This window comes from Molothrus aeneus, chromosome 12 (genome assembly GCF_037042795.1).
Source record: "Molothrus aeneus isolate 106 chromosome 12, BPBGC_Maene_1.0, whole genome shotgun sequence".
In the NCBI taxonomy this organism is placed as follows: domain Eukaryota; kingdom Metazoa; phylum Chordata; class Aves; order Passeriformes; family Icteridae; genus Molothrus; species Molothrus aeneus.
The window spans coordinates 17,497,567-17,508,788 of record NC_089657.1 but is presented as its reverse complement, the minus strand read 5'-3'; the positions used below and the strand labels follow the sequence as shown (position 1 = coordinate 17,508,788).

The window sequence follows — 11,222 nt, the reverse complement described above, 5'->3', positions numbered from 1 at the left end:
AGGTTAAAACATGAAACAAACCTCGGGGCTCTGGGCCTGTGCTGCAGGCTCACCTGCCTCTCCCCAGAATCAGCAAAGGAACAGCCAGAGGACACTGCAGTGTTCCTCAACAAAACAACGGGAGCAGAAGGTGGACAGGAGCAGGACTCACGCAGGGCTGAACAGGGAGTAGAGCCTCGTGGCTCTGGGCCTGCTCTGCAAACTCCCCCCCACTCTTCTTCCTTGCATACAGAAGACCAGAGGCCCGAAGTGACCATGTCACTGGAGGAGAGGGACTCCGCACAGACACTGGCCATGTCTGACAGAGAGCAGAAGGGCCCTGGTGCCAGGGAGGCAGGAGAGGGCAAAGCAGCCCTCTGACAGCCTGGCCCAGGGGCTCTTGTGGCAGCAGGCAGTGTGGGGGATCAGAGCAGACGCAGGGGGAGGCAGGAGCTGCTCGGCCATGCGGGTGCTGGGAGCCTCCCTCCTGCCCAAGTGGGGCCCAGCTGGGCCAGGGGGCAGCTCCTGGGACAGCCGTGCCCGCAATGGCCCCTGCTCTGCAAGCCTCCAGCCCTGCCCATCAGCCAGGCAGGGACAGAGCAGCCTTGGGGCCGATGCTGCTGCAGGCTCAGAGCCCCGCAGAGCTGCTCATGTCCGCTGCCACTGGCTCTGTCCCCTGCAGCCTGCATGCTGTGTCACCGAGCCAAGGCTGACCCCTGTGCCTCCCCAGGCCCTGGCAGCTGCTCCTGTGCCGCTCCTGCACTGCCCAGGGCACCCACGGGCCCTGCTCAGGCCTGACGCAGAGCAGAACCAGCTGGGGCTGTGACAGCTCTGCTGCTCTGGGCACGGCTCTTGGGCAAAGCACCCGCCTGTCCCTGGGCTGGGCTTGGCAGTGCCCAGGCTGGGCTTGGCAGAGCCCATCCGCTCCTGGAGGGCTGGGGGCACTGCTCTGGCCTGGCCTGGCCCTGGGGTCCCTTGACATTCCTGCTGGCCCTTGCATCCACCAGGGATGGGCTGGAGCTCCATGGCCCCGGCCTGGCCTCACAGTCAGGACTGGAGCCTTCCCGTGGCTCCCCAGGACACAAGAGCCTCAGCCCCAGCTCCCAAACACGGCCTAACAGGGTTTGCTGATATTGAGCCCTGTTAGACCTTTGAAAGGATTTTGAAAGTAACGTTGTTTGGCAACTCCTTCAAGAAACAAACGTGACTCGCTTCTAATCACTAAAAGGTTTATTGGTTTGCTTGCACTTCCTATAGGGTATCCTTATGCTTCCTTCGGCGTTCCAGAAAATAATGAAAACCTAACAAATTCTTCCGAGAAGTTTCTGAATCCACTATTAGGAGAAGTCTCTACATTCACTATCCTTACATACAGTTAAGTAGCTGCACCTGTAACATACAAAGATGTAGTGGTTTACCTGACTGGACCACACAACGAGATGTTATACACACCGGTACACTAAAAAACGTCTCTTCCCTCTTCATTACAAATTTAAAGCTCTTCTCGAGGTCCTGAATTCATTTTGCATGCACATTCATACCTGCAGTCCCTCCCCAGGCTCAGCTTTCACCCAGGCTTACCAGGGAACAGATGTTACATACTCACCTCAAGCAATAATCTACGTCTGTCTTCCTAACCCTCTTTTTCTTCACTGAGTTCTACCAATCTACAGAATAACTGTGGACCCTCTGCACAAAAGAAACAACCAATTAATAGGCTTAAACGCTTGTGATTGTGCTGCTGCTTCTAACAATCATGACCAACACTGCACTAAAAGCAGAAATCAATTCTTCACCATCCTTCCTGTTCTCCTGCCCCCCACCACACCTTGGCTTCAGCAGAAATGTTCCCTACTGCGGCCTGCTGTGCTAAGAACATGGAAAGAAAGGCAGCAGCAGTTTTCCTCAACATGCTGCAATCTGAATTGCAGTGAAATGGCAGCTCTTTCATTTGAAGCTCAGCACCAGCACCCCCCATCTTCCCCCAGAACTGAGGCCTGCTGAGGCCTGAGCTCTCCATTTCAACACACCCTGTAAATCAGGCTGGCTGGAAGATTGCAGGCCGCTAACTGTGTGAACGCAGCAGTGCCTTTCACCACTGCTATCCAATCAGTCTCATGGAAGGCACATCCTTTAAGCTTGTCTTAAGACTCTATTCTACAAAATAGAACCAGCAATTGTTTTGGTGGCCTGTGCAGGTTTTGGGCACTGTGTATGTTTCCTTTGGTTGTTGTTGTCTTTGTTTCTAAATACAAAATTGACTGGATTCAGAAGAGAAAGCCCCAGATGCATTAGCACAAAGAACCCCAGGGACATATGTGGCTCACAAGAAGAACACTCAAACGTTTCTAACGGTAACACCAGAAAGAGAGGAAAAAGTTAAAGATGATTTAAATACCTGAAAGGATCCAAAATGTCTAGGTAACCTGACAAGGGACTAAGTTTCTGGTAAACTCTACAAGTCCAGATTCCTATTCGGTAATTGTCTGAAAGACAAGAAAGCCAGAAATCTGCTTGGCCTCTATTTTACCAGGACTTTCTCACAGGATTCTACCACAACTTGGACCACAAATAAGGGTGGCAAATTTTTGACTAGAAAACTTTCATAACTAGGCAGCATTTTTTCCTCCTCCCTGAATTCCAGGAAGGGTTTAAAAGGAAAAAAATAGAAAAGGGGTTGAAGAAATTCTGTCATATCTCTTAGGCGTTCATCATCTTTGGAGAAGAAAAAAACTCTAGCACTTCCTGTGCGTGGTAAAGAAAGAAACTTAGACAAGGACAAAGGGATTTGAGCATCCTAAATTGTACTATCAAATTCCATGGACATGACTTCAAACTTAGTGCTTCAGAGAAATGGTATCCATTGAAAAGCTTTATTCCCTAGGAACCCCAAATAGAGCTTTTTTTTTTACAAAACCCACTTTTAAAGAGAAAACTGACCGTGTCTTTGGCTTTTAGCCAAACTCACTTTGGAGTTGGTCAAACCAAAATGACCCAGTTAATTTCTTGTGCTCAACTCTCTCTTCCCATATTCATCTTCACATCAAATGTGCTGCTGGGAGTTTTGACTCTGTGCAGCACAAACGATTTTCCGAGATGACTTTGGTTGCTCAGAGGTGTGCAATGTCCCTTTCCCATTTCCTGAGTTAATATTCCCACAGCATCCAACTACTACAGCCAAGTAGACAACAAAGAGAAATGGAACTTGCGTTTCTTGGTCCTGTTCAATCTCTGACATCTCAGGCTCATCATCACCCTCAGAACTGCTGTCTTGGAAACGTGGATCCTCTTGCCATGTGGCTTTTACCGGCTTTATTGTTCCAAGGGCATAAGGCTCTGCAATGACAGCACCCATAGAGAAAAAAAAGCCAAAACCAGATTCTTCCCCTACTGGTCAGGAAAAATTCCTCCTTTCAAGTGAAATACTTAGAGTGGAGAAGACAGATTTAGGAAGGACAGAATCTGCCCCTGCCAGATTTTCTAAGCTACATCTCTGCTCCACTTTGTTCTAGGGATCCCTTATGTATTCTTAAACATTTGTCATTCAGAAGACCATGAATACCTTCTCAGATCAGCACAAGTGTGGGGGACTCGTTGCTTTGTGCTGTTGCGTTGGGTTTTTTAATATTGTGGATAACTTCTCGCGGTTTCTTTTCTCTCCTACGTGACTGGGACTCGATTTAATGTTGTTTCATCTTCATTTCAGACGGCCTCATTTTATCTAAGGTTAGGACACCCCAAAGATCATGTGTCATTCCGTTTCCTTTTTCTAAAGGTCCAAGAGTAGAATTCAGTAACAAACAGAATGCTCATGGATCTTGGGGTCAGCTCCCGGACTTGGCTCCTCCCTCTACATTAACGCACATTTCCTTTAAAATCTTGTTGGGTTCTATGAAACTTGATATGACTGATGTGTCACCTTTTAACCCGTTTGAGGAATTCAGGGCATGAGAACCAGCTTTTCCACCACTCAGCAAAAACCCCAATGCCTTCTCAAAGCATGCCTTTCAGAATTCCTGAGATGCAAGCAAGAGTTACCTCTCATTAATCTATCACAGCCCTGGCAAGCAGAAATGAAGATCAAAATGCTTCTGCCTGATTACTGACTTCTGCTGCTGAAAATCCCCTGGACCCTGACCTTCTTTACACCGTATTGCCCTACAGTGCCTGCCAGAAGCTCTTCCTTAGCAATGGCATGTCAGAAGGGTTCTGCTGTTGCCTTCTTTGATGCCCAACTCCTCTGTGCCTCCAAAGAAGGAAAACTTGAAAGTACTCAGCTTCTGAGCTGTGTCGTTCTCAGGCAAAGGTCCCAAATGGTCATCTGGGGCAGAGTCCTGTGCATCCTCTTTGCCCCAGGGTATTTCCTCCGTCTATTCTGGTTTGTTCTTTGAAGGTCCAATCAAGTCTTTCAAATCCGCAGCAATACTGTAAAAGTTGTCTTCAGCCACTTGAGGCAGTGTCTCACTCTCTTCTTTCTTCTTTTTTTGGCTTTACGGAAATGAAATTGTTCAAAGATAGCAACACAGCACACGTCCTTTTCAGAGACAGCTTCCCTAAGAGCCACCTTGCTTTGAATGTCTCCCTAAGCATATCCAAGCCCATTAAGGAGTGGTTCATTATCAAGGGTAAGCAGTGGGGAAACATCACAGGTTGGAGTCTAAAGGCAGGAACAAGAGTCCTTTGTAATAAGCCACATCCTTAAGTGACTTTTCACTGAATACACGGTTACACAGAAATCAAGGTATCTAGCACAGACTTCTTTCCTGCCAATAGAAACATCAAGAGCTGGTATGGTTTTCTCACAGACCTGCACATCTCAAGGTCCCTGCACTGACCGTTCTCACCTTCACTTCCGGCAAGCAACACATGGACTAGAAAGAAAAGATGACGCTACGTGCTGCTGTTGGAGGTCCCAGATGAGGTCCGACGTCGCTGGTGCGAGCGGCTGCTCCTGCGGGATGTCCCCGACCATGTCCCCCTACGCCTGGGCCTCTCAGCACTCGCTGCTGTCCTCCTGCTCCTGTCCTGGCGACTCCTGGACCGCACAGTTTGAGTCGAGGCCCGGCGCTGCTGGCGGGAGCGGCTGCGTCTGGGGGGCGTCCCCGATGACGTGTCCCTTCGCCTGGGCCTCTCAGTCCTTGGCCTTGTCCTGCTGCTCCTGTCACGGCGACTCCTGGACCGGACAGGTGGACTCTGGGCCCAGCCTTGCTGGCGGGAGCGACTGCGTCTGGGGGATGTCTGTGATGGTGGCTCCGTTTGCCTGGGCCTCTCAGCCCTTGGCCCTGTCCCACTGCTCCTGTCACGTCGACTCCTGGACCGGACAGGTGCACTCTGGGCCCGACCTTGCTGGTGGGAGCGGCTGTGTCTGGGGGATGTCTGTGATGGTGTCTCCCTTTGCCTGGGCCTCTCTGCTCTTGGCCCTGTCCCACTGTTCCTGTCACAGGGACTCCTGGACCGGACAGGGGGACTCTGGGCCCGACCTTGCTGGTGGGAGCGGCTGCGTCTGGGGGATGTCTGTGATGGTGTCTCCCTTTGCCTGGGCCTCTCAGACCTTGGCCCTGTCCCACTGTTCCTGTCACAGGGACTCCTGGAGCGGACAGGGGGACTCTGGGCCCGACCTTGCTGGCGAGAGCGGCTTTGCCTGCGGCCAGGCCCAGAACGTCTGGAATGGACCCTGTCATCAGGGTCAGAGGACCTGCTGCATGTTGACCTTGATCTGCTGATTCTGCTGGTGTCCAGTGAGGAAGATGGCAGCACCTGCTGCCACGCTGCGTGTTGGGGCCTGCTGTGGCTGCTCGTCTCTGGAGATGGCGATGGGGAAACCAGCACCAATGGCACAGGGCTGTGGGAGCTGGGCATGATGGCCTCAGATTCTAAGGAGCCATGAGCAGATTCCAGTCCTGACTGTCTGGCCAGCCTGGGGCCATTAAGCTCTGACTCAATCCTGGAGGCTGTAAGGGCAAGCAGGAATGTCAAAGGACCCCCAGGCCAGGCCAGGCCAGAGCAGTGCCCCCAGCCCTCCAGGAGCGGATGGGCTCTGCCAAGCCTTGCCTGGGCACTGCCCCCAGCCCAGGGACACAGGGGGGCTTTGACTCCTACATGTTCCGAGCCCAGCACAGGTGTCACACTCCCATCTGTCTATGCTGTTTCTCAGGCCAGAGCAGCGCCTGTGGGTGCCCTCGGCAGCACAGGAGGAGCACAGGAGCAATTGCCAGGGCCTGGGGAGGCAAACAGGCTCATAGCACTGAGGACAAAGTGTGCCAGAAGGTGGTTGTCTGGCCAAACGCTTCTGGTTCTTCCCGCTTTGAGGCCTTGTGGAGACACAGGTTCCCTGCAGAGCCCCAGGTGCAGCATCCCAACTTACCCCTCTTCCTCTGCCTCCTCTCTGCCTCCAGGGTAAAGGCAATCCCTGGCATTGCACTGGCCATGCCTCTCTCCTAGCTCCGCAAAGGCATTGTTGTCCTCCCATGTCGGCTGTCTGATGGAGAAAGGAAGAGATGATGAATTTCTGCTGCCCTCCCCTCACGGAGATCCAGGGTGTCCCTGCTCTTTCTCCAGCGCTTTTCCAAGTTGGGCACGAAGCTGAAGCCCAGACTCATGGGACAGGGCAGGGCCAGGGCGCCTGGGGCAGGGCCTGGCACAGCACACCACTTGTACCCTCCTGGCTGGTGGGCCAGGCAGAAGACACCAACCTGAAGGGGATTCGGATCCCTAAGATGAACATTTCAACAGGGAATTCCCCACTGTCTCTGCACAGGGGGCACTTGAGGCATAAAAGACCAGCGCTCATGGCCTGTCCCTGCAGGGCAAACACAGGCAGGGTGAGCGAGGCCCTGCTGCTGCTGCTGCTGCTGCTGCTGCTGAGCACCTGCTGTGCCCCAGGGCTGAGGGGAGGGCTCCAACCTGGATGCAGTCCCTGTGGAACCAGGCCCTTTTGCACGTTGGGCACACCAGGGTTGTGAAGGTCATTCTGTCCTCCACAGGCTCCAGGCAGATGGAGCAAATGGTGTCCGGCTCTGGAGTCACCTCCACCTCCTGCTCTGGACGGTGCTCAGGGCAGAAGGAGCTGGGGGCAAAGCAAAGGGGAAAGTGAGAAACGCTGGATCCTTCCCCAGTGATGGCCAGAAAGGGAGAGGAGGTACCTGAACGGAGTAACGTATATATTGACACAGCCGCCCTCCTTGGCACAGGGCAGGTGGAACCATCTGTCACAGTACTCCTTGCAGCACATGATGGTTGCCCCGCTCTGGCCGCAGACGCAGCAGTACTGGAAAGAGCCAAGCAGCCCCATCAGCAGCAGCAGCAGCCTCGAGGGCTCCCCTGGCAGCCCCACGGCTCCGGGCAGAGCGCAGGATGTGGCCGCTGCCGGGTCCCAGCCCACAGAGCCGCCTGGTGGAGGAGGGAGGCTCCTGTGCCAGGGCCTCTGTGCCACAGCTGCTGGGAGCCAGACTTTGTCGCGGCTGTTGGGCCGGCCTTTCTTTCCTGCTCTCTGCGCTAAGCTCTGGCAAACCTCGCCAGGCACAAATCTCCCTGCTCTTGTCACGCTCTCACCTTCTGTGCCGCCCGCCGGACTGCAATTAGGAGATCCCGAGGGAGAAAGCCCATGAGTCCAACGCGGTCCATCTCTTGGCGAGGTAGCAGAGTGGCGAAGAACTGCAGGCAAGGGGAGGAGCTGATGAGGAGAGGGCGGCAGGAGTGCTCATTGCAATGGTGGAGGGAGCGCCCCGAGTCACTCACCATGCAGAACACGTGGGCACAGAGCCCACCCTTCTCCAGTTTCTCACCGCACATGTGCGGGTCAGCCTCGGCACGGCGACACAGCATGCAGGCTGCAGGGGACAGAGCCAGTGGCAGCGGGCATGAGCAGCTCTGCGGGGCTCTGAGCCTGCAGCAGCATCGGCCCCAAGGCTGCTCTGTCCCTGCCTGGCTGATGGGCAGGGCTGGAGGCCTTGCAGAGCAGGGGCCATTGTGGGCACGGCTGTCCCAGGAGCTGCCCCCTGGCCCAGCTGGGCCCCACTTGGGCAGGAGGGAGGCTCCCGGCCCCGGCATGGCTGAGCAGCTCCTGCCTCCCCCTGCCTCTGCTCTGATCCCCACACTGCCTGCTGCCACAAGAGCCCCTGGGCCAGGCTGTCAGAGGGCTGCTTTGCCCTCACCTGCCTCCCTGGCACCAGGGCCCTCCTGCTTGCTGTCAGCCATGGCCGGTGTCTGCGCTGAGTCCCTCTCCTCGAGTGACATGGTCGCTTGAGGTGTTGGTCCTCTCTCTCTCTATGGGAGGAAGAAGAGTGGGGGGGAGTTTGCAGAACAGGCCCAGAGCCACGAGGCTCTACTCCCTGCTCAGCCCTGCGTGGGCCCTGCTCCTGTCCGCCTTCTCCTCCCGTCGCTGCATTAAGGAACACCACAGTGTCCTCTGGCTGTTCCTCCGCTGATTCTGGGAAGGGAGAGGCAGGTGAGCCTGCAGCACAGGCCCAGAGCCCCGAGGTGTGGGGCCCCTCTGGTCCCTGAGCAGCCACGTCCCTGCCCTACCTTCTCCTCCCGTTGTCAGGTCGCACTGACACTCGGCCTGAGCCCAGCGTTCCCTTTTGTGGCCTTGGTCGCACAGGTCACAATGGCCACTCTGACATCAGCACCGTGTACCCAAAATTGGGGCAGCCATGGCCTCAGGTCCCTGGCATCCACTTGTGGCGGCCCCCTCGGGCACCGAGGCTCTGAGATCGGTCCGAGCATTTGCTCAGGGCGGAAGCAGGGCCAGGACTCCTGCAGCAAGTGCAGGGTCAAATGCCAGGCCCTGGGGCAGCCATCGAGGGTGGTACTGCAGGCAGGAAGGTGCTGTTCAGGCACTGCCACGCCAGGGCTCCGGCCCCGGCCAAGGGAAATCTCTGCTCCTGCCCCTGGCAGCCGGTGGCCCAGAGAGCCGGTGCGGAGTCTCCTGCACGGCAGAGATTCAAACCCTGCTCTAGGTGAACTGACCTTTTCCTCAAGACCTGTCTGGAGAAAACTAAGATGAACCTGATTTGATGCTGCTGCTGATCACCACTGGCTACAGGAGATAAACCTGGAGACCACCACAGCTGCCTCCAGACCTCTGTTATCCTGTCATCCTATGAACTAATAACTTTGACATTTCATATAAATGGAAAAATTTGTATTAAGCTCCTTAGAAACGTCATCTTTTCTACTGACTCTGTGGAAACACATGAAATTCACTGAGAATGTTCTGTGTACGTTTGACAGGAGTGCTTGCAACAGTTCTCAACCCAAGTCAAAGGCAGGAGGATGCTTTTCCTGCATTATAGGAACTTTGCCAGTTTGGTCCATGCTTTCCTACTAGAAAATACCTTGGAAAGAAATCAGGAAGAGACGCACAAACAATTCTTGTCAATTTTTGTCATTGATGTCTATGTAAACATGCTCCTGGAAATCCAGATCCATGACTTCTAGAACAAGCAGTGGGATCTCTGGGAAGCAGGGCAGGGGCTGACAGGCAGGGACACCCTGCACCTGCCTGATGCTGGGGCAGCAGGAGTTTGTCCATTTTCCTGTCTCCATGGGAGAGCCACCTTGGCTGGGAAACGATCCCTTCACTGGTCTAGGATGGAGGCACAGCCAGTGCAATGCCCGGGAGTGCCTTTACCCTGGAGACAGGGAGGAGGCAGAGGAAGAGGGGGAAGTTGGGAAGCTGCACCCGGGGCTCTGCAGGGCTCCCGGCCAGGGCTCGAAGCACAAGGAGCCAGAAGAGCTTGGCCGGACAATCCCGAGCTCTGGACGCTTTGTCCTCAGCACCGGGAACCCGTTTGCTTCTCCAGGCCCTGGGCACTGCTCCGGTGCTGCTCCTGCAACTTACACACAGACACACAGCTACCTGCTCTGTCTCAACCCTCTTCAGCACTGGACAGCACAACACAGTAACATGTTCTCTTCAGTACATGGTCTAATTATTAATAGTCCTGCAAAGACTCACATTCAAAGCACACACACACACACAAAAACCCCAAACCCTGGTACAAACCTTGCATCAACACAAAATGCATGTTGCTGTTCAGAAACACAGGGCAGCACTTTTGGCCAGTGCTTTTTCCTATTAGATCTTTCAAAGGATTTCAAAAGTGACATTGTTTGGCAACTTCTTCAAGGAACAAACTGGAGATGCTTCTGATGTTTTAAAGATTTATTGGTTTGCTTTCACTTTCCTTTTGGCATCCTTACACTTCACCCGGCATTCCAGAAAATTGTGAAAATCCAAAATAATATCAGGGGAAGTTTCTGAATTCATTCATGTTTCTCTCCAAGACTTTCTTGACATACATACAAGGAACTGGTCCTGGAACACGCACAGAAGCAGGGGTTTCCCTGACTCGACATTACAAGACACCGTTATAGACTCCAGTATACTAAAACACTTCTGTTGCCTGCTAATTACAGAGCCTGAAGCTCTTCTAGAGGCTTTCCCCAGTGCAATTTCAATTGGTCCCTCTCTGCTCAACTCTCTAAGCCTGTCCAGGTCTCGCTGAAGGGCAGCAGAGCCTTGTGGTGCCTCAGCCCCTGCTCCCGGTTCTGTCCCATCAGCAAACGCTGAGGCAGCGCTCTGTCCCTTCTGCCAGGTCACTGGGGAATAAGGCAAACAAGGCTGGCCCCAGCACGGCCCCCTGAGCTCACAGCTATCTGAGTTTGGAGCTCCCCTGGCCACTTCTCTGCCCCACTGGCCCTGAGCTGCCTCAGGAGCCTGTTAGGGGAGGCAGGGACAAAGCCTTGCTGAAGTCCCAGCTGACAACAACCACTGCTCTCCCCTCGCAAACCCAGCCAGTCACTGCAGCAGAGGGGGCTGTGGGATTGGTCAAGCATGGTTTCCATTCCTGTTACTGCACAGGCTCAGAGATGGCATCCAAGAGGAGCTGTTCTGTCACCTTTCTGGGGATGGAGCTGAGGCTGATGGGCCTGCACTTTCCTGGCTCCTTCTTGGTGCCCTTTTGCAAGACTGCAGTGATGTTGGCTTTCCTCCACTGCTCACGCCTCTCTCTGGGGCTGTCTCCTTCCCTGACCTGCTGGCAGAGCGCCCTGTGCCAGAGGCAGGAGCAGAGATTTCCCTTGGCCCCAAAAGGGAACGCTGGGCTCAGGCCGAGTGTCAGTGCGACCTGACAGCGGGAGGAGAAGGAGGGAAGGAGCAGGGCTCACGCAGGGCTGAGCAGGGAGTAGAGCCCTCGTGGCTCTAGGCCTGCTCTGCAAGCTCCCCGGCCTCTTCTTTCTCC

At 54.5% G+C, this 11,222-nt stretch overlaps 1 long non-coding RNA gene across 1 annotated transcript; it reads right to left on the bottom strand.

Annotated features, from left to right (window-relative positions):
• Window positions 1-1,191: 1,191 nt before the first annotated feature.
• Window positions 1,192-2,778, bottom strand: LOC136561681 (uncharacterized). Its single transcript, XR_010784382.1, has 2 exons — window positions 1,586-2,778; window positions 1,192-1,368 (listed from the first exon to the last, which is right to left on the bottom strand). It is a non-coding gene; the product is annotated as an uncharacterized lncRNA (long non-coding RNA).
• Window positions 2,779-11,222: the final 8,444 nt, after the last annotated feature.